This window comes from Peromyscus californicus, unplaced genomic scaffold, assembly GCF_007827085.1.
Source record: "Peromyscus californicus insignis strain IS unplaced genomic scaffold, ASM782708v3 Scaffold_14__1_contigs__length_90479793_seg_1, whole genome shotgun sequence".
NCBI lineage: Eukaryota > Metazoa > Chordata > Mammalia > Rodentia > Cricetidae > Peromyscus > Peromyscus californicus.
The window spans coordinates 6,118,456-6,144,754 of record NW_026294435.1 but is presented as its reverse complement, the minus strand read 5'-3'; positions in this window follow the sequence as shown (position 1 = coordinate 6,144,754).

Here is a 26,299-nt window from a genome sequence, read left to right as displayed (position 1 = left end):
TTCTACTCTTACTTCTCAACCATCCACTCATCCATCATCACAATTGCCCCAGATTTCTCAGCACCCAAACTGGCTGACAGTTACCTCTTTGTTTCTGCTGCCTCCTACGCAGACAGTGTTGCAGTCCATGTCCTATGGAAACGCAGGTGCCTTTGACATCAGGAAGAAAAGAACGCTGTATATGAGCACGTCTAGGCGGCATAGAGCAAGACCATTCAAACTGTTACTGCTCATGATCCCCCTTTTTTCCTAAGAATTTCTTAAATGAGACCAGGTATTTTAGATATATAAAATAAATAACTCAAACATTTTCTGATAGTCAATCATAAAGAAATTTATTTTAAGACACTCCTTTGGTATACATATAATCTTTCCATTTATTAAAGATGAAATTAAGTTTTCATAATGAGATGGATATGCTATTTGGTTTTTAAATAAGGAATAAAATCTTGACTGAATATCAAATATTGTAGATTATATAATATTTATGTATTTCAGAGTTGATAGATAATTGATTTTATAATCATCAATACTTGGAATGCCATTTTACATAAAAACGTATGCTAGAAAATGGCAAAAGTATGTGTAAATCCATTTCAGAAATTGTTGAAAATTCTGTCCTAACCCCAAAGCCAAATTTCATATAATGATTTGTTTTTGTTTTTATTTTGTTTTTGAGACAGGGCTTCTCTGTGTAGCCTGGCTGTCCTGGAATTAGCTCTGTAGATCAAGCTGGCCTTAAACTCAGAGATCTGCCTGCCTCTGCCTCCCAAGTGCTGTGATTAAAAGTGTGCCACCACAACTGATGTGATATTTTTTTCAAACAAAGCAACTCAAACATCAGTTTTTGAAATAAAAAATTCTAACACAATGCCATCTAAAGATATTCTAATTTGATTCTTACATGCCAAGGGCTGACAGAAGGAAATATTAGCAGTTTCTGGGTTGTTTGTTGTTGTTGTTGCTGTTTACTTGCTGGCTTGTTTTAAGCCATGATATCACTATAAGAGTAGAAGCTTTGTGTGAAAGCAAAACACTGCAATTCATAGTGTGTAATTATCTCAAATCGGGGCCAACTTTGGATGGCATTCCTTGTTGTGTGGAGTGGCAGCCTGTGAAGTGCAAAGTGTGTGTTGTGTTCAGAACTGAGGCTGCAGCGAAATCTCTTGAGGCAACACAGGTGAGGGCTGCCAGGAACACTCAGGTTTGTGTGAACAGAAATTTCTCCAGTCCTGCCCTGCCCAGCAGTCCTGACGAATCTCTCCCACCCGTGGTCCCACAGCCTCTTGTAAAATAATTACAAACTGTGTGGCCTCTGGCTTCAGCTTCTGGCTAGCTAGCTCTTTCATCTTAAACTATCCATTTCTATAAATCCATATGTTGCCACATGGCTGTGGCGTTACTGATCCGCTGATATCTTGTTGCTTCTTCGGTGGCAGGCTCGTCTCCTGACTCTGCCCTTCTTCTCTCTGTATCTCTGCTTGGATTTCCTACCTGGCTGTAAGCTTTCTTGTCATAGGCCAAAACAGCTTTACTTATTATCCAGTGGGAGCCACACATATTCACAGCATACAGAAAGACATCCCACAGAAGGTTTACTGCACAGTGACTTTGAAATAACGTTTGGACATTGTACATTCAGAAACCTTTTACTGTTACCATTTTTTTGTAACTTCACATTGAGTTACATCATATCACATGAGAGTCATAGCCCACAATTTAAGAAGCTGGGGCGTAGAATATTCTAGAAGAGTCATGCTTCTCTTAGAACCATGCAGGAGAATTCTAAGTGCTCAGCAAGGTTGGTCGCCAGCAGCAGAGCCTCCCTCCGAGGCAGCCTTCAGGCTAACAGTATAGGTATCTGTTTGGCACTGGACATGTCCTTATGTCCTTAGGCACAGCACTATACACTGAGGTAGACTCTCTTCTGTCTTCTCAACCACCTGGTTAGGGGCAAGCTGCAGTTACCTACCCCTCTGGATGGGGAAACTGAGGACTTCAGACCACCCACCAAGCAAATGGCAAACTTGGGAGTTGAATCTCAGCCGTCTTTTTCCTGGTCTTGGAGTAGTTCATTATTGCTCACAATCAAGAAATGGAAAGTAGGATTGGAAGGAAGATGAGGAAAACAGCTAAAAAAGAGCCAGAGTGGAGAAACTTGTGTGAGCCAGAGAGGTCAACCTAAGGGGCTCTCCCCTCTTCTCTCCTTTCCTCCCTCTCTTCCTTCCTGCAGTAAAAATGTATTTGGAGTGTACCACATTTCTTCCCAGTAAAGTGTTATTTTATTTATGTAGTGTGTGTGTGTGTATGTGTGTGTGTGTGTGTGTGTGTGTGTGTGTGTGTGTGTGTGTGTGTGTGTGTGTGCGTGGCTCCAGTTTGGAGGTCAGAGGACAGCTTACAGGAGTCTGTTTTCTCTTGCCATCGTGTGGATCCTGAGTATCAGACTCAGGTCATCAAGCTTGTGGCAAGTGCCTTTATCCACTGAGCCGTCTCACTGGCCCAAAATATGCTGTCATCTATTCTGTCTCCTTTTTTATTAATGTTTCACATCTTTTATTATTTTTGTGGGGTGTGGTATGTATGCCATAATGTGTATGGAGGACAGAGGACCGCTTGTTGAGTTGGTTTTCTCCCTCTCCCATGTGAGTCCTGGGATCAAACTTTACCTGAAGAAACATCTTGCTGGCCTCTCCCTGAATGTCCAAGCTTGTGATGCAGGGGCACTAAATTCTTTAATATAGCCACCACTATTGTTCATTTCTAGAGCTTTTCTATCATTCTGAACAGGAAGTTGGTACTTGTCAGACAACTATGCCCTCTTGCCACCACAAGCCCAAAGCATCCACTCTCTGTTTTTATGCTTCTCTAAGAGCCTCCTGCACTTGGGCTTGTGTGGTATTTTTGCCTATGTCATTTAACACAATACGCTCAAGGCATCCCTCAGGATTCTGTTCCTCTTAAAGGTTCCACAATATTCCACTTTCTATATACACCACACACTGAGAGAATATTCAGCTGTCCACGGACACTGAAGTCTTGGGGCTGTCTCCATCTTGGGGCTGTTGTGAACAAGCACATACAGGGTCCGCCTGAGCCCTGCTGTCAGTGTTTTCCGAGTATCGTCTTAGAATGTCACAGCTAGGTTATGAGGTAATTCTCCCCCCTGAGGAACCACCAAACCCCTTTCATTTCTAGCAGGAGATCCACCCCCCTCCAACTCACTCAGGACACTGGGCATAGCCATCTTTCTAATTCTTTCCCTAGGCCAGAGACCAGGACTGTCCCAGCAACAATTCCAAGTGTACCAGTCTTTCCAGGGTCTGGTTCATGTGGGGTTCAACTGGAGATCCCTTTATACAGACCCAAAGCCCAGATATCCTGAGACCCCAGGCCACCTTCCTCTCTGGAATCACTGTCCATGGTATCAGTTTTGTGAGGGTAGTGTGCTCCCCCCTTCCTCCCTTCCTCCCTTCCTCCCTCCCCCTCCTAGTATGTTTTTATAATATAAAATGTTACCTGCCACATAAAAGGTGCTTAAGAAATACTTGCTAGTGCTAGAAAAATGATGCAGCGGTTGAGACTTCCTGCTGCTCTGGACCTATGCTCGAGTCCCAGCACCCATGTCAGTTGACTCACAACCACCTGTAGCCCCAGCTCCAAGGGATCTGGCCTCTCTTCTGACCTCTGAGGCCAGCTACACACATGCACCCAGAAATTAAAATGGCAAAGGAATGTTAAAAAGAGAAATACTTGCTGAATAAGAGGAGGTGCTAATCCTTCCTATAAGCTGTCCGAGTTCATCCTAATATCAATTCAGTAATGTGACAGTAATCTTTATTTACAATTAACCCTCCTCCCCCCAAACCAAGCAGAGAGTCTAAGTGACTTCTCCAATGCAACATGGCTGGAGAATTTGTATGCTGTGTATCCTAATTATAATGGAAGACTAACTTGGAGTCATTGGACCCTTTATCAGTACACTGATTGACTTTGCTCTCCAATCTTTTACTTATCTAGTTAGTCATCATGTTGGCACAGGTGACTTGAGCCTGGTTTGTTGGGCTGCTGTGTCTTCCTGTGGTTTGCCTCTGTGTGTCTGTGTCCCAGTAACAACTTCTCAAAAGGATGCAGTCCTGTTGGATTAGAACCCACGTAATGACCTCATTTCAACTTAATCACCTCTTTACAAACCCTGTCCTCAAAGGAAGTTACCACGCTATGGGCTCAGGAGCAGGACTTCTCCATATGAGTCTGGGGGTCAGGAGGACAGCTTATCTGGGAAGCTCACCCCCTTTCCTGGGAGCACCTGCTCTGCTTAAATGTCCTTTGCCCTTGAACTTTTCCAGAGATGACTCCAGCTAACTGGCTTCATCATGAGTCTCCTCCTATCAAGTACGGGAAATCCCTAGGTCACTTGGTCATAGAGGAAAGAAAGGGTAATCTGGAAGGGACAGTGTGCTGGAAGGAGCTACTGAACTGTAAAATTATGTTTTAAATTATAAAACTCCAATGAAGAGATAATGTTAGGGGTTGGGATATAACTCAGAGTACTTGAGTAGCTCATACAAGACCCTGGGTTTGACCTATAGTGTCATGTAAACTGTACATGGTGGTACACACCCGTGAGGAGGTGCAGACAGGAGGACCAGAATTCAAGGTCAGCCTGATCTGTATAGAGAATGTGAGGCCCACCTGACTACCTGACACCCGGTTGTCGTCCTCCTTGTCCTTGTCATCGTCTCCTCCTCCTCCTGCTCCTGCTCCTGCTCCTCCTCCTCCTTTTAGATGATGTAAAAAGGAAGAAGGGACAAGAACAGCATCCCTACAGCAGAAGCCCACTCCTCCCAGTCTTGACTGAGGCTGCTTCCTGAACACAGAACAACCTGGAGCACACACATCGCCACAGAGCCTCAGCAGAGTCCTCCCTCTCCTTCCTTCTTTCCCGTCTCCTCCCATTCCATTCTCTCTCCCCTTCCGTCTGCTCCCCATTCCTGCCCTGTCCTCCCCTCCTCTCCCCTCCCCTCCTCTCCTCTCCTCTCTCCCTTCTGCTCTCTCTCCTCTGCTCTCCCACCCCTCTCTCATATGTCAGGGTATTTTCTGCACTCATCTGCTGGCCAGGGCTTGGCAGACACCAGGAATCTCGGGGCTTCTTGAATGCTTCCAGTCTCTGCTTAAAATAAGCAGCCTCTGATGTGAAGCCCACATCTGGAAATGATCCCTAGTCCTGGCCCAGGCTAGGTCCAGGCTTGAGAGATGTGTATTCAGGTATAGCCACACCTACTTCCTGATCCAAACACCAGGACCAGGGCAGGCCCTGGAGGCTGGCAGTGGATTTGGAGGCTGTTGGGTAAAGCCCAGGACTGTCACTGGAGAAATGCTGGGCCAAGAGCACCACGTGGTGCTCCTCTCACAGTCTCCCTCAGTTTGCATCATCAGGGTCACAGCCCCAGCCCTGCAGCAGACATCCAGCCCACAGCACCCTCGCCTCATTGACCTTCTCCCATGTCCTCCCCTGGGCTTTGGCTGTGAACAGGAAATAGCATCCCAGCCTGGCAGAACTGTCTCCCAGTTTCCCGGTTTGTAGCTAAGAGTTACTGCATGGACATGAGGGTAAGATATTTTGCCTCACAAAGTGTGCACTTAGGGCTTCTAATCTTAAGAAATTTCCCTCCACAAAGGTAAGATCAAAGGCTGGTTCAGAACAGCAGTGCTTGTGCAAAGAAGGAAATGTCCTGTTTACCATCCCTCAAGGTGGACAAGCTGCCACAGTGGTTTATGCATTAGGACGGTGGTATTTCTGAGAGACTGAGTAAAAATCGGAAGAACTTATGTCAAGCAGGTGGACCTCTGCTGACAGTTTTGGGATGGAGCAGGTCCTGTGAGCCAGGGTCCTCACTGGAGGACTAACTGTTCTCCCACCCCTGGATAAATTAAAACTTTCTGTAGAAGATCATTTTAAAAATACATATAAAAGGAGAGAAAATCATCTCTCAAGCCCAGCGTCAAAGATGATTGCCATTGCTACTGTTCTGGGATCACTCACACCTAACTGCCAGGTGACTGCACTCTGACACAGGCCTTAGGGACATGGTTGAATCACCAGGTAAAGCCTCACAGCAGGAATCAGCTCTACTGAGAGATGCTCAAGAAAGCGGCCTGGCCCCATCTACCAGGTGCCACACAGCAAGATGTCTTCAAACCTGAAGTCAGGCCTTCCCCAAACCACGTCTGCCAGTGCCTCGAAATGGGACCCTGACTCAGACTATGATATTTTAGTAGAGAAACCTAGAAGGACTAAGTGAAGGGGACCTGTGCACAGGGGGTCCCCCTCTAGGACCCTGCATTTGACGCACACCACACCCAAACACCTGTCTTCACAGAGAGATCCTTTATTATTCAGGGAAGAAAAGTTAAAGTGGCTGTCTTCTGGCTCAGGCAGGAAAACAGCAGCAAATGACCTTGCAGGGGTAATGTTAAGAAAAAAAAAAGAGAGAGAAGTCTGTGTTAGGGTGGGCTAGGATGCAGTGGTATATTTTGATTGGGCATATTAATTAGCTGAACAATAGGGGGATTTGATTGCTGGACTTTAATATTTGGATAGCTGGACCTTGGTAGTCAGCCTCAGGGGGAGGAAGTGGCCAAATAAGGGAATAGACCTTGGTGGCTGGCTTTAGGAGTGTACTCTAATGGTTTTTAGCAAGGCAGAGGGAATGGGGGAGAAGGGCGAGGCTGCCAGAGCCACGTGCTCCAGTGGGCCAGTATCCCTTCACTAAGGGAATAGTGAATTACCAAATATTTTCCCATATGTATGCATAAATATCTCTTCAGTAACAAAAAGAATAGTGCCATTCTCCACCCTGCTCATGACATAGTGGGCTGTAACCTTGTACTGCACACAGCATAAATGCTCCAGGATGTAACAATCTCGGCGCTCCACACTGTGGCACGGCTGCCCCTCAGAGGGACTGAATCTATAGAGACTTCTCTTTGGCTGTGCTGGGCGTCAAACACAAGGCCTTATATGGCTCTGGGCAGTCTACTACAGAGCCGCATCCCAGTTGTATGGAGATGTTTTTAAGTGTATAATGAGGGGGCGGCAGATGACACTTAGGGAGCAAGGGAGTGGACAATTAGATGTTGGCCTGCAGTTCTCGGCGTGGCCCTAAGGCTGTGTGTTCAGATGGTCATATGTGTAGGTAAAGTGGAAAGAACATTTCATATGATGCAAGCCTACAACCTACCTTCATTTTGCTTGTAAATACATGGTTTTAATATAGGTTGGATTTCTAACAATGTGCCTGAGGTTGTTCACACAGTGTGCTGTGAAATACTGGCTGAATCACTGGAGACTCTCACCAGCAGCGATGACGCCATGGCAATGTTTGCGCATCTGTGATGTGATCTGTACCTAACTGTATTGTCGCCATTGCATTCCTGGTGACAACGTACTTCTGAATAGACCTATTTAACCCTTTATTTCTGAATGCCATGTAAAGAAAGCAGTTCTATATTTAGTGGAACACTGTCTTCCTGTTTTGAACTCTCAGTTTATTTAAGAGTAGATTCAGTCATCTGGCCTCTTCCAAACGTTGTGTTTAAAAGCTGTAATTAAGGGGTGAGGATGTAGCTCAATAGGCAGATTGCTTGCCTAATGTGCATGAGGCCCTGGGTTTAGTCTTCAGCACAGTATAAACTGTATGGTGCCTCATGCCAGTAGTCCCAGCACTTCTGAGTGGAGGCAGGAGGATCACGAAGTTCAAGGTCATCTTCTGCTTCATTGTGAGTTTGAGGCCAGCCTGGGCTACATGAGTTCCTGACTCAACAAAACAGAACAACACAACCCCGATCTTCTGAAAATTGAAACATTGATTTCTTTGACTCTGCTGTCTGGCTTCCCTTTGGCATCTGCTCACAGATGCTGGGGGAGGTGAAAGCGGACAAGGGAGACACTGCTTGCCCTTGTTTCTGGTGTCTCCTGGTGTGGACAGCAGCCACAGCAGCCTGGACATACGTAGTTCTCGATGGCGGTGACGAGACCCTTCCCCTTCCGCAGCTTCAGTTCTGGTGAGTGATTTCTGCAGTTACTAACCCTGGAAAATCCTCCCATTCTCTGTTTGTTCTTCCAGCCTTTCCCAGAACTCAAGTAGCCAGCTCTCCTGGGTTTGAAACACCAGAGTGGATTATTATCCTTAGTGGACATAGGTGGATAAAAACATTTACAGATTTTATTTTATTTTATTTTATTTTATTTATTTTTTTTTTTTTTTGGTTTTTTGAGACAGGGTTTCTCTGTGTAGCTTTGCGCCTCTCCTGGAACTCACTTGGTAGCCCAGGCTGGCCTCGAACTCACAGAGATCCGCCTGGCTCTGCCTCCCGAGTGCTGGGATTAAAGGCGTGCGCCACCACCGCCCGGCTTGATTTTCTTATATTACATTTATGCTATTACCTGTAGTTTCTTAAGTTACACACTTCTGTAAATATATTACCTCTGAATTTAATTTTAGAATATCAAAGGAAATATTAAATGTATTTATTGATATAAAATAGAAATTCTTCTTATATGCTTTTGTATTCCTCTGTTGCTTAGTGCCCAGTTTTGAGCACATGTCTCTCTCTGCTTACACCATTCTAGTTACACTTGTGTTTGTTGTCTGTCTTCTCTAGAACATGAGTTTCTTTCTAGTATTTGAATATGATAATTACTCAATAGATTTCAAGATAGTATTTACATGTGAAAATTTGTCAATATATGATGAATCTCTCAGGTCTTAGCTTTGATATCACTTCCTCCTGTAAACTTTTCTGATGAGCGTTAGTCACGTGAAACGTCCCTCTTTACGAGTAAAGAGAGACCATACTTGAGGCTGAGAACCAAGTAACAAGTAGACAAATGAACTGCAGCACACAGCTGTTGCACAGCACACAGAGTTCCAACTCAATTCCATTTGGAAATCTGGGGTTTGGGTTTCCTGTACAGAACTGGTCTAGTACAGCTCCATGCTTGGATAGAGTCAGACTGAAGGTCATGGAACTTCATTTCAACAACATTGTTAGAAAAATTGGCCTGCTGTGTTTATAAGTTTGTAGATTTCTTGGCTTTGGTTTTAGTTTTGGGTTTGGGTTTGGTTTACATTTTAGTGGGACAAGGTCTGGCTATATAGCCTTGGCTGGCCTGGAACTCATTATGTAGACCAGGTTGGCTTGAACCCATAGAGATCTACCTGTCTGTGCCTCTAGGATTAAAGGCATAAAAATCATGCCTAGCAAGTTTGTAAGTTTCTTTAGAAGTTGGAAAATTTGTTTTGTATATCTGTCCACGGTGTTGAGGATCTCCCCTGGAGCTGCCCTCTCCAGACCCAGCCCTCAGAAAGCCCCTCAAGGGTCAGCCCCTCCCCTGGGGCTGCTCAAGACCATGCCTACAGGATATTTAAGACCTGGTCGCCAGACCTGGCATGTGCGATCCCTCCTGCCTTCCTGAGAGTCACCTGGGAGTTATTTAGCTCTGTTTATTAAAACTGGACTTATTAGTTTGGCTTGATTGGATGATTGCATTGGTGGAGGGATTGCATTGGTGGAGGATACCCAATGACTGGGACTCCAATACTTATCACATGGGTAAAACATAGTCAGATGTTTAGGAAAATGACATTATATGTATGCAATGGAGTTAATTGTTTAGGAAACTTAATTAAGCTCAGGTTAACCCAAAAATCAATCAAAGAGAAAAGGACTTTTATTTTTGAACAGCAATACTAGATTTGTAAGTAGAATACAATTTGTAAATTAAATATATAAGGGTATTTTCATTTTTAAGTTAACTTATATATAATCAATAAATTTGATACTAATTATTGATACAAATTTAAATCTTAATTGTAGTAAATAGGGCTAACCTATCCAAACTTTATGCAGTATAAAAATTTTTGAAGATGTTTCTCATATAATATTCAAATACTTTAATTTTTGTCTTCCTAATTATTCTAAAAATATTTCCTAGTGTAATCAATTCTCATGTTGTATATACTTTGAGATGATATGTATAGTACAAATAATTCTGTCTGCTTACTGTACAATTACTCTTACAATCTTAACTTTTATGGACTAACAGTAACATTACGCAAACCTGTAACAGTAAGATTTATGTAGATGGCCATCACCACTTCCCTTAAATCCCATTTCTCTTCAAGAACACTTAATATGACATCTGTAGTAATATAGCAGTTAGGTACACCAAAAAGCTCCCCCTGACTGGAATAAATAAAAAATGCAAGCTATACTTTTTAGCTTCCAGAGAGGGAGACATAGTTTTCTCTAAGAGTGCAGCCCCTGATGAGTATACCCTGCTCTGGTGGAAGCCCACACATGCAGTGTATTTGTGTGGGACCAATTAGTATTGAAGGGTTTTAAAAGGATGAAAGAAGGACAGGGAGCTGGGTGGGCAGATGTGGGGCATCTGGAAGAGGTGGGGGAGGGATGACAGTTATGGTGAAAGCACACTGAACAAAACCCTCAAAGAGAAACAAAAGTTGTGTTGTTTTGTTTTGTCTTCCTAAGATTTGGGCCAAGTCTGGCAGTGTGGTGCACACCTTTAATTCCAGGCAGAGGCAGGCGGATCTCTGTGAGTTCGAGGCCATCCTGGTCTACAGAACTAGTTCTAGGACAGCTAAGGCTGTTACACAGAGAAACTATGTCTCAAAAAGACAAACAACAACAAGAAAACAAGATTTGGGCCCAAAAGATAGCGCAGAGGTTAAGGGTTTACTCTCCTTTCAGAGGGCCAGCTTTCACTTCTCAGCACCCACATGGTGGCTCACAATCATCTGTAACTGTAGCTCCAGGGGATCTGAGCCCTCTTCTGACTTCCTTGGGTATCAGACACACATGGAATGCATACACACGTGCAGACAAAACACCTATACACATACTATAACAAGTAAATCTAACTTATTTTTAAAGATTTACTAATTCGGTTTTACTATGAGGGATTTTATTAATAGATTTTCTATTGTACCACTGTGATGGATATTCTTGGTTACTAACTTGACTACATCTGAAATTAACTAAAATTCAAGTAGCTGGGTACACCTGTGAGGGAATTTTTCTTAATCAAATAGTTTGAAATGGGAAGATCCACTTTTAATCTGGATATTCTGAGGTGGAAAAATCCATCTTTAACTTGGGCCACACCTTCTGCTAGCAGTCTCTCTCTCCAGCCTTGTGGACTGAACAACTACTGGATTCTTGGACCTTCCACTGGTAGACAGCCATTGCTGGACTGGCTGGACCACAGCCTGTAAATCATTCTAATCAATCCCCTTTGGTTATAGAGATTTATTCTATAAGTTCTATTCCTTTAGAGAACTCTGACTGAGATAACCATCTTCACTCCTGGAGTGAAATTCATTGGTTTGTGACACATTATTCTTGTAAAATGTGCTTATACTTTGTTTTCTAATGAAAAAACATAAGCCATATGTAAAAACAATTACTGTAGGTGTGGGATTCACCAAACTCAACAGTAAATTAAAGCAAGAACCCTGGGACTAGCAAATTTCAAAGTCAGCTTTGTGCTCAAGGTATGAGCTTGAGCCTCTACACTCTGACAAGTGCACTGGGTATGAGGGGCTGGAGTTGAACCCATGTTCTCAAGTCAGGGAAGCAACAGACTATGTTTATAGCTGAGACCTGACTGCACAGATTTCTTATTTCATAAGAATGGGAAATAAGCCCACTGCACAGATATTCATAGCAAGGGCTGTCTCCTCACAGCCCTGCTGCCAGGTGAAGAGAGAAAAAGAATCTGAATTTCTGTAACTAGAACCCAGATCTCACAAGATTTTATCTCAGGTCATTATTAGTAAACTCTAGGAAACTTCATGTAGCATCTAGACTAAAGTCTTCGGTTTAGTGACCCTGATATGAGTCTCAGAAACCAGTGACCTCAAGGGAAACAATATAATCCAACCCAGATTTTCACAGATCCATTCATGTAAAGAGTGCATCGGATATAAGCATCTTAAAACTTAGTCAAACCCACAGTGAGACAAGACACCATGAGTGAGAAGAGGCAGAAACAGCAGACAGACATCAACCTTTTAGATGTCTCTATATTTCTTCAGAGAGAATACATATGTTCTATAGCTAATGTGTTTTTCAAAATGAAATGGAAGTTTGAAAATGTGAACATAGCACAAGATTTGAAAATGAACCCAAACCAGTGGAAAATAAAAATTTATGGCAATTATATGCTTTAAAAAATCAATAGACAAGCTGATTAGTAGGTAAAGCTGAAGTGAGTATTTATAAACTAGAAGATGGATCTGAAAAGATTTAAATTGTAGTTTAGATTAATAAGCAAGTAAGTATATGAAGCAAAGATTAAAAACATGATATAAAGAGCCAGAACTCCAATGTGTGTGCAATCAGAGTCCAGAAACAGAAAATAACAAAATAGTGAATAAGTTCTATTAAAATTGTTGCTATAATTTTCTGCAGATTTGAAATATGTAAATCTTAGTTCCATCACAGTACATTTATGTCAGGGAAGAGGATATAACCTTAGAAGCCACAGAGCTGAAAATAAAGACCATGTCCAATGACATAGTCAATGGTACCCCTCAACTATTGCATGTCCAGTCAAAACAGTGAAAGCCAGAAGATGCTGAGATGAACCTTCAGTGTGTGAAGTCATTGCCAACCTAGAAAGTTACACATGAAAAAATACCTTTTATAAATATTTTAAAGTAGTATACAAAATAGTAGCTTTCTTTTTAATATAATATTTCATTAATTATTTTGAGAACTTCATACATATGCACAGTGTTTTGATCATATTCACCACTATTCTGATCTATAAATCCTCTCAGACACACCCCTCCTTCCCCTACAAATTAATGTCTGCTTATTATATATTTACTTCTATAATCACTGAGTCTGATTTGTGCTCCCCACATGTACATGGGTGTGGGGCCATTCACAGGAGCATGGTTGGCCTGCCAAGGGCCACACCTTTAAAGAAAACTGATTCCCCTTTTCCAGCAGCATTGACTGTCTATGGCTTGTCAGGTCGCTTGATGCTGGAATGCTGACTGGCGGGACTTGTGCAGTGACCATAGCTGTGACTTTAAGAACAGTTAGTTCTCCCCTTTTACCTTTATTTGTTTCCAGGGATCAAATTCAGGTCACCAGGCTTTCAAGGTGAGTGCATTTATCTGCAGAAACATCTTTCCTGCCCTCCAAAAAGGTATTTATTAAACATGATAGCAAAGGAAGAACAAAAGTCAAAGATATAAAAAAATTCATGTACTATGAAATACTAACCAAAGAGAAATCAAGTAGTAACATTTCAATCAACATCAGACTAAGTAAACTAAGGCAAAAAGTATTACTAGAGCTAAAAGTCCTGACATCATGAGTAACAAAACAACCAATTTTCCAGAAACATACAATAGTTCTAAACTTGATTATATCTAGCATTTAACAGAATGTGAAAATACTGTTACAATAACAACTGGCCTAGCAAGATACGAGAACTGGTGAAATAGTGGCATGAATGTTACAGGTGCAACCAACGACTTTCTGATGGAATTTAAAGCCTTGTCCACATACCCAGCACTGTTAACTGGGCCAAGCTGGTGACTACCACAGGCTCTAATACTAAGAACCTAGTACTACTATTCTGTAAGTGGACATTGTGTCAAATTGCCCCCAAGTTCTTATCTTTATATATGTAGAATGCACCTTCAACCTTCTAAGAGAAGCTTCTTTTTGAAATAGTAGTTTATACAGACAGCCACAACTGCTCAATGTGCAGAGAGAAGAAACTTTAAACACCTTCAGCTCTAAATGGGATGTATATATCACACCAAGGCCCAGGGATCATCATGAAATCGGGTGTAGAAAGATTGTAAGAGCCAGATGCAGAAGACATCTGCATCAAGGGGATTTTCTGGATTTGACAGGGTCATTGCAGACATTAATCTCCAGTGACTAGGATTACATGCACAAGATTTGTGTAAGGACAGGCCAGCCCAAATCTCAGCATGGATGGTGGGGGGAGGCAGTTATGAAATCCCACCTCTATCTGAGAAGCTACTGTCAATTGGTGGATACAGGGAAAGGAAGAGTCATTCTTCTTTAGGAATGTGGCCCCTGAAAGGCTACCCATACTCCATTAGATGGTCCTACACACATGCACATAAGGCAGCACTAAGTGGACTCAGTAGCGTTTTTGCTTGTCTGTTTGTTTATGTATTTGGGTGATTTGCTTGCACAATCTGCATACGTCCTGGTGCCTGCAGAGGTCATAAGAGTGTGTCAGATCGCTGGAACTGAATTTACAGAGGGTTGTGAGCCATCATGTCTGTGTCAGGAATCAAACTCCTAGTCCTCTAGACAAACAGCCAATGCTCTTAATCACTGAGCCTTCTCTTCAGCCTCCTCAGGGGGTGTAAAAGAGAGAGAGAGCACATGAAGTTGAAGGGGATGATGGTGGGGGTAGAGGAAGGATTTGAGGGGAAGTAATGGGGAGTGGTGGGAACACATTATATGTGTGCATGAAATTTTCATTAATTAAATATATATATATTAGAAGCTACCAAATACATGTGAGTGAAGCTACCAAAGTTTATTTCTTGGAGAATTTTAACATACCTATACCCACATTGACAAATATATCAAAGGATTACATAGAGATCATAGTAGCTAATCATAGTTCATTTCAGTTAGAAATAAAAATGACTCCCCCTCATCAATGCCTGAGGCAGGTTGGAGAGCTGGCCCTGAGGTCATAAGGGTGGGAGAGCTGGCCCTGTCTGCCCCCAGCTGCAACACTTGGGAGAGCAGGCCTTGTACCTCTTGTGGGCAGCACAATAGAACCAATCCTGTTGGCAGAGGTGGGGGAGAGCCAGCCCCAAAGTTGTGAGCATGGAAGAACTGTTCCCATTGCTCATCTGTCATGTGGTGGCATGGGCCGGGGAGAGATGCCCTCTGGCCATCAATGCCTGAGGCAGGTGGGAGAGCTGGCCCTGTCTGCCCCCAGTGTAACACTCAGGAGAGCAGGCCCTGCACCTCACGTGGGCAGCACAATAGAGCCAACCCCATTGGCGGAGGTGTGGGTGAGCCAGTCCCGATACTGTGAGCATGAAAAAGCTGTCCCCATTACACACCTGCCATATGGTGGCATGAACAGGAAAGAGAGATGTGTCATCTCCCCTCCTCCTTCACCTCCCACCCACCCATCAATGCCTGAGACAGGTGGGAGAGCTGCTCCTTCCCCTCATCACCTGCAGCACTCAGGAGAGTGGCCCTGAAGGTGTAGGTGTTGGGGATCTGACCCTGAGGACACAGAAAGCAGGAGAACTGGCCCCACCCCTTGCTCATTGCTGCAAAGGGTGAACTTGCCAAGGCAATGCAGGAGAGCTCACCCTGGTGGTGAGGACAAGGGAGAGCTGGTGGGCTGACCAACCCAGCAACTACCCAGCTCCAGAAACATGGGTTATGGGTTGGCCCACCCCAACATCCACCCCATCTGTGATCTGCTGGAGCATGTGAAAGGACCAGTCCTAAAGACCCAAACTTGCAGGATTCCCACATCACAGGGCAACAGCAGGATAACCAAGAGGAGTTCCAGTGAGGGCCCAGCATCAATAGGGTAGCAGAAGCCAGAGGCCTCGAACCAGACTCTTTGTAGCGAACACTTGCAAGTAAAGATAAATGGACAAGTGTTTGCTGCATGACTCACTGTGTCACGCTACAGCTTCCATGACGAGATTTCCCCCCCTTTTTAATTTTTTCTCTTAAATTTTATTGGGAGGGGGTGCTTCAAGGGCAGAGAGCAGATATGCAGGGACAGGAAATGAATGGGATCTAGAAGCATGATATGAAAGGCAGAAAGAATAAATTAGAAAAAGAAAGAAAAACGGTATCTATCAGACATCCTTCATCTGAAAACTTCTGCAAAACATCTAAGTCTGTCCATGTACTAAACACAAATCACAAGCATTAGAAAATAGTTGGAACTATAAACAAACTCAAAATTATGTGTCAGAACTTGTCAGTGTATCTATCATGAAACTTAGGGAACACTTTGTAGCCTTGTGCATTTATATCAGGAAAGAGGACAATTTAAAGTTTAATATTCTTACAAGTTAACCAAAGAATTAGAATAAATACTAGAATAAAATCAAAGAAAGAAGAAAATAATACTGGTAAAGGAGTCATTAATGAGGTAGAAAATGCACACCAAAGATAATCAATAAAGTCAAACATTATTCTTAGAAAAGAAACCAAAATAAACACCTAGCAATGTTATCCAATCAACATAAATAAACAAAATAGGAACTTAATGGTGGGTTAATTATAATCATGGAGGCTGTAAGGATGAAGTAGGAAAAGTTTGCTGTAGCAGCAGCTGGTCCTGTTGCGAGTCAGTGACCTTGGCAAGTCCACTCTCCTTTATGTTTGACCCAGCTCTGATCTCTGGACGCAGAGCTTCTCAGTGTAATGGGAGTTCATTAGCAGGGCCTAAAGGTCTGGAGGGGTCTGGGATCCGCATTGCTAGCAGGACCCCAGTGATGTGGGAGATGATGCTTGCGTCTGGCGCCTGCCTGACCTGAAGGTGGCTTCACCTCCTACACTGGTGAGGTTTCCTTTTTAGGTATTTTCTGTGATGCCCACATCACTACTCATTCCCAAGTTTCCCGATTCCTCCCCACACCACTCACAGACAGTAAAGCTGAGGTCCATCACAGTCAACCCTAAATTACCCTTTAAAAACATAAAGGAAAATAATAATAATAAAAAAGCCTAGTACCCTCTATGTTTACTATTACTATTACTACTTAAAAAGATTTCAATCCTAAAAGACACCTGCAATTAAGGTGCTTTTCTTTCTTTTCTTCTCCTTTTCCTTCTCCTTCTCTCCTCCTTCTTCTTTTCCTTCTCCTTCTCCTTTTCCTCCTCCTCCTCCTCCTCCTCCTCCTCCTCCTCCTCCTCCTTCTGCTTGTTTTTGTTTAGATGAAGTAATTTATTCTACATTATGGGAGATGTGAACACTCATCTATAGACACAATCCAGGAATGACTTAGAGTGATGCACAGCTGCATTTTGCACCCATTGACAATGGTCACTTCAACACCTTTCTCTTTCTAACTATACAGATGGAATTTCTATTTGTCTTCACACAGTGTTTCAGAGGCTTATCTTAATTATCGCAACATCATTAGCAATTGAGTAAAAAGTCAGTTTGATGCACAGTGTAGGAGAAAGAAGTCTTACCTAAAGCCTTCCAAAGCATGAACTTCAACTTCTAATTTCCTTTGTGTAAGTCAAGGAGAAATTGATTAAGTCATTTGCTTGAGTGCACAAAATGAGAATTTTCTTTCACTCAAAATGTCTAACAGCAGTAAGTATTATCATTTTTAATATTTAAGTTCAAAGCTTAAAGGGGGAAATGCTTATGCAGAAATATGTACGGACTGGAAATTATTTGCCACCTTATAGGGATCAGAAGAATCCTCAAGTGAATGATGTCCTGAGTAAAGATGTGTTGTTATCATGAGCTGGCCCTGGTGTGAGACTGAGAAGCATGGCAAAGCCTTTCTCTGGTCTCCGTGTGGATGTTGACAGAGTGTGCAGAAAATGTCCAGCATAGTCTTTCCCCAGCCATCCCAGGAATATTTACAGCCAGAAGACTGCTTCCTTACAGAAACTGCTCCTACCAAGATCAGCTAAGCCTGCCTCCTCCATCCAGCGGTGTTCTATACACCCTGCCTCCTCCATCCGGGGTAAACTATACACCCTGCCTCCTCCATCCGGGGTAAACTATACACCCTGCCTCCTCCATCCGGGGTAAACTATACACCCTGCCTCCTCCATCCGGGGTAAACTATACACCCTGCCTCCTCCATCCGGGGTAAACTATACACCCTGCCTCCTCCATCCGGGGTAAACTATACGCTCTGCCTCCTCCATCCGGGGTAAACTATACACCCTGCCTCCTCCATCGGGGTAAACTATACACCCTGCTCCTTGCTTAGCTGTGTGTAGTATCCCCACCTCCTTGTTTAGCTGTTTGCAATAACCCTACTTCCCTGTTCAACTCTGTATAACAAACACACCGAGCTTCTGGGGTGCTACAGTTTTTCCAACAGAGAGCCCAGAGCATCTGATCCCAGATTCCTGTCTGTGTGTCTCTTTTTCCTCACTACTGAGAGAGCATCGAATTCCCTGGAACTGGCATCGCCTGAGTGCTGAAAGTGGAACCCAGTTCCTCTGCAAAAGAAACAGGTGCTTTAAATTGCTGAGCCATGTCCCCAGCCTCAGAAGTACAGATTTTTTGAACCTTCCTCCTTCACCATGAAATCTCAGCAGAGGTATCTGTAATGAAGGATTATGTATACACAAGGTAGGTAGCAACTATTTTCCATGAAATCCAAGGTAAAAACAGGTTTTAAAAACCTCTGCGGAGCAGAAACAGTATGAAAAATCCCATGGTGGGTGGGGGTGAAGCAGCAGGTGAGCCTGGTGAGAAAAAAGTGGCCTGGGAAGCCGCCCTCAGAGGTCAGGACTGACTGCGCAGTCTCCTTGCATGGGGAGAGCCTTGTGTGCCAGAAATACAAGTCCATCCCCATGCTCTGCTGGTGATGGGACTGGAAACGGCCACTCCTGAGCAGGAAAGGGTGGTGGCTCAGGCAGAAGCTCTCCGTTCGAAGACTTGACCTGGCCCAGAAGAAAAAACACTCTGCCTCTAAAGTGTGCACCCAGCCAGCAGAACGGAAGCATTTAGAAACTTCCAGAAAGGCAGCAGCAGTGGAGGAAGGGGAGGAGAGGCCAGTGTAAGAAGAAGGAGCAAACCCAACTGGAAATAGAGGTGAGCGAGGACCAGAGACTAAGAAAAGAAAAACAGACACACCTGGGAGAGAGCACACACCACCCCATCCCCCACCACACCCATAGAAACCAGAGCCACCAGGAAAGGAAGGAGGGACTGGGACCTTCCTTCCTGATGAAGGGAACAGTGTCCCGACAGGAGGAAAGCCGCGAGCCACGTACTCCACATGGTATCTGTCACCTCTCCTTTCTCACATGTGATAATGTGACAGTGAAAAGCAAATAGATGAGGGTGTCATCAGCAGAGGACAGAGTCCAGTGAACGTTTGCAGGACTGAGTGGCCGCGCCTGCGGCACATGTAGAGGATGGCTGATGTCTTCAGTGGACTCTGCTCCCTTGAACTCCATGAGTCCTGCCAGAGAAAATAACCTACAGGCTGACATCTGGGAGGTCTCAAGCAGCCATCAGTACACCATGCCCATAAACACGGAGGCTTCTAGCCAGTCTCTCCAGGAATGTGAGGTCATGAGCCACTGACAACTGAGCATCTCTGACCACATAAGAACCCCCAGCGTGAATAAGTTCAAAAACCAACCACTATGCCGAAAAGAGAATAATTAACAAACAGTAACAACAAACTACCCCAAATCCCAATCAATAAAAAATATGCCATTTTAAAACAGGGCCAAAATGCTATAAAATGACAATAAGTAGGGATAAGAGCGGCTTCTGGGAAGCTTAAATATTTATTTGTTTATTAATTTTGTGTGCAAACAGGTGCATGTGTGCATGAGTATATGTGTACATGTGTGCATCTGTGCATGTGTGTCCATGTGTGCATGTATGCGTGTGTGCGTGTGGAGGGAGGACTTGGGGTCAGAACTGGTTCGCTCCTGCCGCTTTGTCAGTGATTGAACTCAGGGGTTGTACACAATCGCTTGTGCCTCTCTCTGCCTGCTGAGCCATCGCACTGGATCTTAAATTTTTAAATAAATACAGTAGCCAGAATGAAACTTTTAAATGTGGGGATCAGTACATAAGGCTAGATAAACTAATATGAATGATAAAAAAAGATATGGGAGAAAAGGGGAAAGAGGGATGGGAGGGATGGGACAAGTATCACAGGTGGCAGTGGTTTCTGGAGGAGGAAATGGAGAAGACAGAAGAAACAACAAAACTCTCCAGAAATCTTGTTTTTTCGAGACAAGTTTCCTCTGTGTAGTTTTGGTGCCTGTCCTGGATCTCGCTCTGTAGACCAGGCTGGCCTCGAACTAAGAGGGATCCGCCTGCCTCTGCCTCCCGAGCACTGAGATTAAAGGCGTGCGCCACCACCGTCCGGCTCGAGAAATCCTCATGCTGAAACAGTAGAGTGAGGGGCAAGCGAGAGCCCCACTCAGGTGCTGTGTGGTGATCACTGAAGATAAAGGGGTGTGTCTGAAGGGGAAGAACAGACAGAAACGTAGCCTGCCATTTCAAAACAGGGCCAAAATGCTGCATCTGGCTCCTCCTCACAGGCTGGGGAAATGGGGGATAATTGCCTTCTAGAAAAGTGAATTTCTTCCAATTTTGGCACACTACTGAATTTACTCAAATCTAAAGGAGAACAGATTTTCAGACATGCTGGAACTGAAAATCTCTACTGTACTGGCTGGTTTTGTGTGTCATCTTGACACAAGCTAGAGTCATCAGAGAGGCAATGCCACCCCGAGATCCAGCTGTAAGGCATTTTCTCATTTAGTGAGCAAAGGAGGAGGACCCAGCCCATGGTGGTCCTGGGTTCTATAAGAAGGTGGGGTGAGCAAGCCATGGGAAGCAAAACAGTCAGCAGCTCCCCTCCATGGCCTCTGCATCAGCTCCTGCCTCCAGGATCCTGCCCTGTTTGAGTTCCTGTCCTGATTTCCTCTGGGAATGAACAGCAATGCTGAAGTGTAAAGCTGAATACACCCTTCCTCCCCACTTGCTTTTTGGTCATGGCGTTTTGTCACAGCAATAGAAACCCTGAGACATCTACCTTCAATGAACTCTGTCACAGGAAGTGAGTGGACCTTGTGCAATGCCAAGGTCCAGAAGTCAGTCACTCAAGGCTGGGGGGTGACTTAGTGGTAGAGCACTTTCCCAGCTCTCACAAAGCCCTCAGCAGATTCCTGGTGCAGTGATATCAAATAAAGAAAAATAAAGGTAAATGTAAAATAATTCTCAGGGAAAGAAGCATGAGTCAAGGGAAGAGTCTGCAGCCTGAGAGACACGTGAGATGTTTTGGAGACATGGAGGAAGCAAGTCAAGCGGCAGTAGGCTGGCTGTGGTGATTGGAATGAGGCGACCCCATGTTCTTTGACATTTGACTGCTAGGTCCACAGGTGGTGGTGTCTGGGGAGGCTTCAGAGGTGTGGCCTTGCGGGAAGTGCATCCCTGGGGTGGGCTTTGAGGTGCCGTCACCAGTTAGTTCTCTGATTCCTGCTTGTAGATGTGAGTTCTCCGCTGTTCCAGTTGCCAAGCCCGTCGGCTGCCACCCGCTTGCTTCTTCACCGTGATGGTGATGGACTCTTACCCTCTGCAGCCATAAACCCCAGATAAGCCCTGGTCATGATGTTTTATCATAGCAATAGAAAAGTAACTAATACAATGGGAGATATGGGGAAAAGGCTCCCTAATTATCAAGATAAAAGATATGGCAGGCCAACAGGATGTTTGAAACAAAATAAGTAATTCTTTATTGTCATGGTAATTTAAAACAGCGATCCATCAGAGGTATCAGATGCTATCTTAAAGGGACAAATGAAGCACTATCCATGCAAGCACATTATTTGATGATGACAAGGCAGTTGCCAGAGCAACAGCTTAAAAAGTTCCAAGTGGCCACCCTGACGAGGAGAGTTCATACAGGGAGGGTGGCTGAGACTCACTGCCAGCCACCGTGTGTGTGTGTGTGTGTGTGTGTGTGTGTGTGTGTGTGTGTGTGTGTGTGTGTGTGTGTATACCAGTGCCCATGGAAACTAGAGGGACCAGATCTCCTGGAGCTGTACTTAGGAACCGAACGTGGGTTGTCTGCAAGAGCAGTATGTGGTCTTAACTACTGAGCCATCTCTCTGCTCCCTATTTGATTTTTAACTATGTATGACTTTGACAAAAGGGGATGCGGTACTAAAAATTGGTCATGATCATGTGACCTCATAATTTAGCCTGTTGCTTCACATTCACTCATTCACTCACTCACTCACTCACTCACTCATCTACCAACTTCCAACTGTTACTAAGTTGTGAAGTGTGGGACTCAGTGGTTAGATGTTGAGAATACCTACCATCCCAGATACCTAAGGAATACTTATCCTTCATATCCCCCTGTGAGTATTTTGCCTGTATGTCTGTATGTGCATGCCTGCTACCCACAGAAGCCTGAAAATAGTGTTGGATATCCCGAAACTGGAGTTACCCAATGTTGTGAGCCACCATGTGGATATTGGGTCCTCTGAAAGAGCAGCAAGTGCTCTTGACCGCTGAGGTATTTCCCCAGCCCACAACTATGTCACTTCCTCCCTGACAGTGTTAAGTATGTACCCCAGACTGGCCTTGAACTCATGATCCTCTTGGATCCACCTCCCAAGTGCTAGGGTTACTGCTGTGTGCTACCACATCTTTCACAGAGCATTTTGAACAATGTTGTATTAAGTGACATACAAATCCTGGTGAAATGGTGAACAAATAATGAAGCCATACAATCTATTGCCATGTGAGTAAGCCAATAGGTGAAGACAGAGCTTTCTGATTTCTCAGTAGAACATTTCTCTTCTAATCAAATGGCAGGAAGTTTAGGTAAGCTCAGAAATGAGACATGCCAGGTGGAAACACCCTGTTTCTCTCAGCTCAGTAGTGATGTAGCTTTGGATGTTTACTCCTTTTCAGTATGATACATTCTCACCCCTGCTGTGGGATAACGCTTTTGTACACTGGTTTAATAAAACACTGATTGGCCTGTAGCCAGGCAGAAAGTATAGGTGGGATAAGCAGACAAGGAGAATTCTGGGAAGAGGGAGGCTGAGTGAGGAGACACCAACCTGCCATCCGGGGAGCAGCATGTAATGGCACACATGTAAAGGCATGGAACACGTGGTGACATAAAGATTAACAGAAATGGGCTGGGTTTAAGTGTAAGAGCTAGTCAGTGAGCTAATGGCCAAGCAGTTTTAATTAACATAAGCCTCTGTGTGTTTACTTGGATCTGAGTGGCTGTACACCAAACGGGACACAGGAAACCTTCCAGCTACACACCCGTAAAATGAGAATGATGACAATGTGTCATGTTAGTGCTATGAGATCCAATGAGACAGTGAATGTTGTATTGTTAACTCTGTGTCACCAAGTGCAGGGTTCTTTCCTTTAAGGCAACTTGGGATGGTTTGAATGAGAACGGCCCCACAGGCTCATATATTTGAATCCTCGATTCCCAGCTGATGGGACTGTTTGGGGAGGATTAAGAGGTGTGATCTTATTGGAGGAGGTGTGTCACTGGGATTGGGCTTTGAGGTTTCAGATGCCCATGCCATTCCCTGTCAGTTCTCTTTCTGCCTTGTGGTTGATCTCTTCAGAGCCTGCCTGCCTGCCCGCTTCCATGCTCCCTGCCATGCTGGGCATGGACTCTAACCCTCTGTAACAGTAAGCACTAAATTACATACTTTCTTTCATAAGTTGCATTGGTTATGGTGTTTTTATCACATCAATAGGAAATAAACTAAGATATAACTCAACCCAGTCGTCCTGTTTGGGCTCAGAGATTTGAATTAATTCTGTGCTTGAGAAGAGAACTAGTTAGGTACAAAAGAGTTCAAAATGCAAAAGACAAAAACTACAACAAACAGCACAGACCAGAGCCCGTGAAGGGGCCGAGGGCCTCGATGATCTGCCTTGGGGAGGAGCTGCTGAGGCCAGGAGACTTATGTACCATTGAAATGATTGTCAAAAGCAGAGTGGACCCCAAAATGTAAGCGCTTCGTGGATGAGCAGCAGTCTGGAAAGCCAAGGGCTCTGGCTTCACCAGGTAGTAAGGGGATGTGTGTGTGTGTGTGTGTGTGTGTGTGTGTGTGTGTGTGTGTGTGTGTGTGTGCGTGTAGCTGGAGTTTTCTCCAGTCCCGCTCAGACCCAAGTAAACACACAGAGACTTGTATTACTTATAAACTGTATGGCCATGGCAGGCTTCTTGCTAGTTAGATCTTACATCTTAAATTAACCCATTTCTATTGATCTTTAAATTGCCACATGGTGTGTGGCTTACCGGTACTTTACATCTTACTTCTCATGGCAGCAGCTGACAGCGTCTCCTGACTCAGCCTTCCACTTCCCAGAATTCTCCTCTCTCCTTATCCCGCTTATGCTATACTTCCTGCCTGACTACTGGCCAATCAGCATTTTATTTATAAGAAGGTGCTTAAACTATTGCAAATAAAGTCTGTGGAAGTATCATCCAAAAAACTTTATTCCCAAAGCAGCATGTGACTTTGAAGAGTATTAACAACTCAGAGCAGTGTGGCATGAACAGCTTTATCCACATTAGCCCACGTAGTCATTTCAACAAGCAGCTTTAAAATGAGGACAACAAGGGCTCTGGCTTCATTTCTGTTGCTGCAATAAAACACCCAGACAAAAGCAGCTTAGAGGAGAGGGGGTTTATTTGGTTTACAATTTAAGGTGGTGACTTCTCAAGTTAGAGAGCCGATCAGTACCAGGATTGGGCTTAAATAAAGACATGTTGAGCTAAGATATGCACGAAGCTGCTGGCCCACACGTGTGCACTGAGCTGTGGCCCACACAGCAGTGCTGAGCTGCTTGCAGAATCACAAAAACCTGACAAGAGTTTGATGATGAAGTTGAGAGAAGACTCAGGTGTCAGGATGTTGGAGACTCAAAATGAACTAATTACCCCAAAATGGTAGGGCAGATATGACTTTATTTTAAAAGGTATTATTACTTGTCCTCTATGTTGGGTGGGATTATACCTCTTTAAGAGACTATTCTATGTTAGCAAAGAAAATACTAATTAACCAAAAGCCTGGAGGCCTTAGAAGCCAATGGGAGAGCTCCTTTGCTCATGGGATAACGGGACAGGGAAACTCCTCTTGCAAGAACAGTAAAGAGAATAATACACAAAATACCCAAGGGCTGAGCTCCAGCAAGGGCTAGATAGAGTGGTCCTTCCATGTTCCCTTCCCATACCACTGTCAGACACATGTGTTTGCGGTGTCCTGAAGGCTTTAAGTGAGCATCCAGAGTGATCTCACGCCAGTATCTCTAATCTCTGTCAGTCATCTATCTATCTATCTATCTATCTATCTATCTATCTATCTATCTATCTATCTATCTATCTATCATCTTTCTTTTATTATCCATCTAACCATCTATCTGTCTATATGTCCATTTATAAGATACATAAACTGTAGTATAGTTTTATTGTGCTCATAGTGTATAAAATTTTTATAATGTATTTTATTATATCATGTTCTGTATTTGTATGTGTGTGTAAGTGTATAAGATTACAATAGCCTGGTTGCAGACAATACAATGGGAATCTATAGAGATTCTAAGCCAAAGGAAACTGTTTTGGGGATAGTTAGAAAGAAAGGCAGCCTCAGAGCCCCACTCTGAGTGGAGTGGTAATGTGGATGCTTTATTCAAACCCCTTACTACACAAATCATGTAGCGCTTCCTGCCAGGCCCAGGCACTGTGCCAGGCACCATGAGCAAGTCTGAGATGCTTAGGGTAGCTAAGCTGGAAAATTCCATTTTGTGACCTCTCTCTCTTAGAGGACTTCTTGGATCTGCCTGAATGTGTAAGATGTGTATCTGTTCAGGCTGTAGGTAATGACCACATTTTGTGTGTCTCCTAACGGAGTCCATGGGTCTCTGAGGGTTCATGAGTTTTCCACAATATTTGATTTTAAATGTCATATTTTTCATCTGACAATAACTTAAATCTTAATAGAAATGAATTCAGGGTCATCTGTCATCTGTGGACCACTTTAACAGTATCTCCCCATCAGAGGTGATGGGCACAAAATGATTACAACCTTTTTATCTTCATTTGTCCTGAGCAACTGAGAGTGAGGTCTGGCAAAGGAGAGCCACACCAGTGAAGCCCAGGGAACACCTTCCTGTCAGCTCCCCACAAAGGTTCCAGAGTATTTGCAAAAGGAAATAATTCAACCATTTTATACGACTCCACCAGAATATGAATATATCAGATTAAAACAAAACCAGCTTCACAGCAGTCGGTGGTCATATTCACACAGAACAACAGTACCAAGAGCCTCATTAGGAAAAAACAGGGGCCAGTGAGCTGGTTTAACAGGCGAGGGGGCTTGCACCATCGAGCCCAATGCACTAAATTTGATCCCAGAGCACACATGGTGGAAGGAGAGAACCAGTTCTTGCAAGCTGCCCTCTGGCCCCCTCACATGCCGTGCTATGTACGTTTGCACA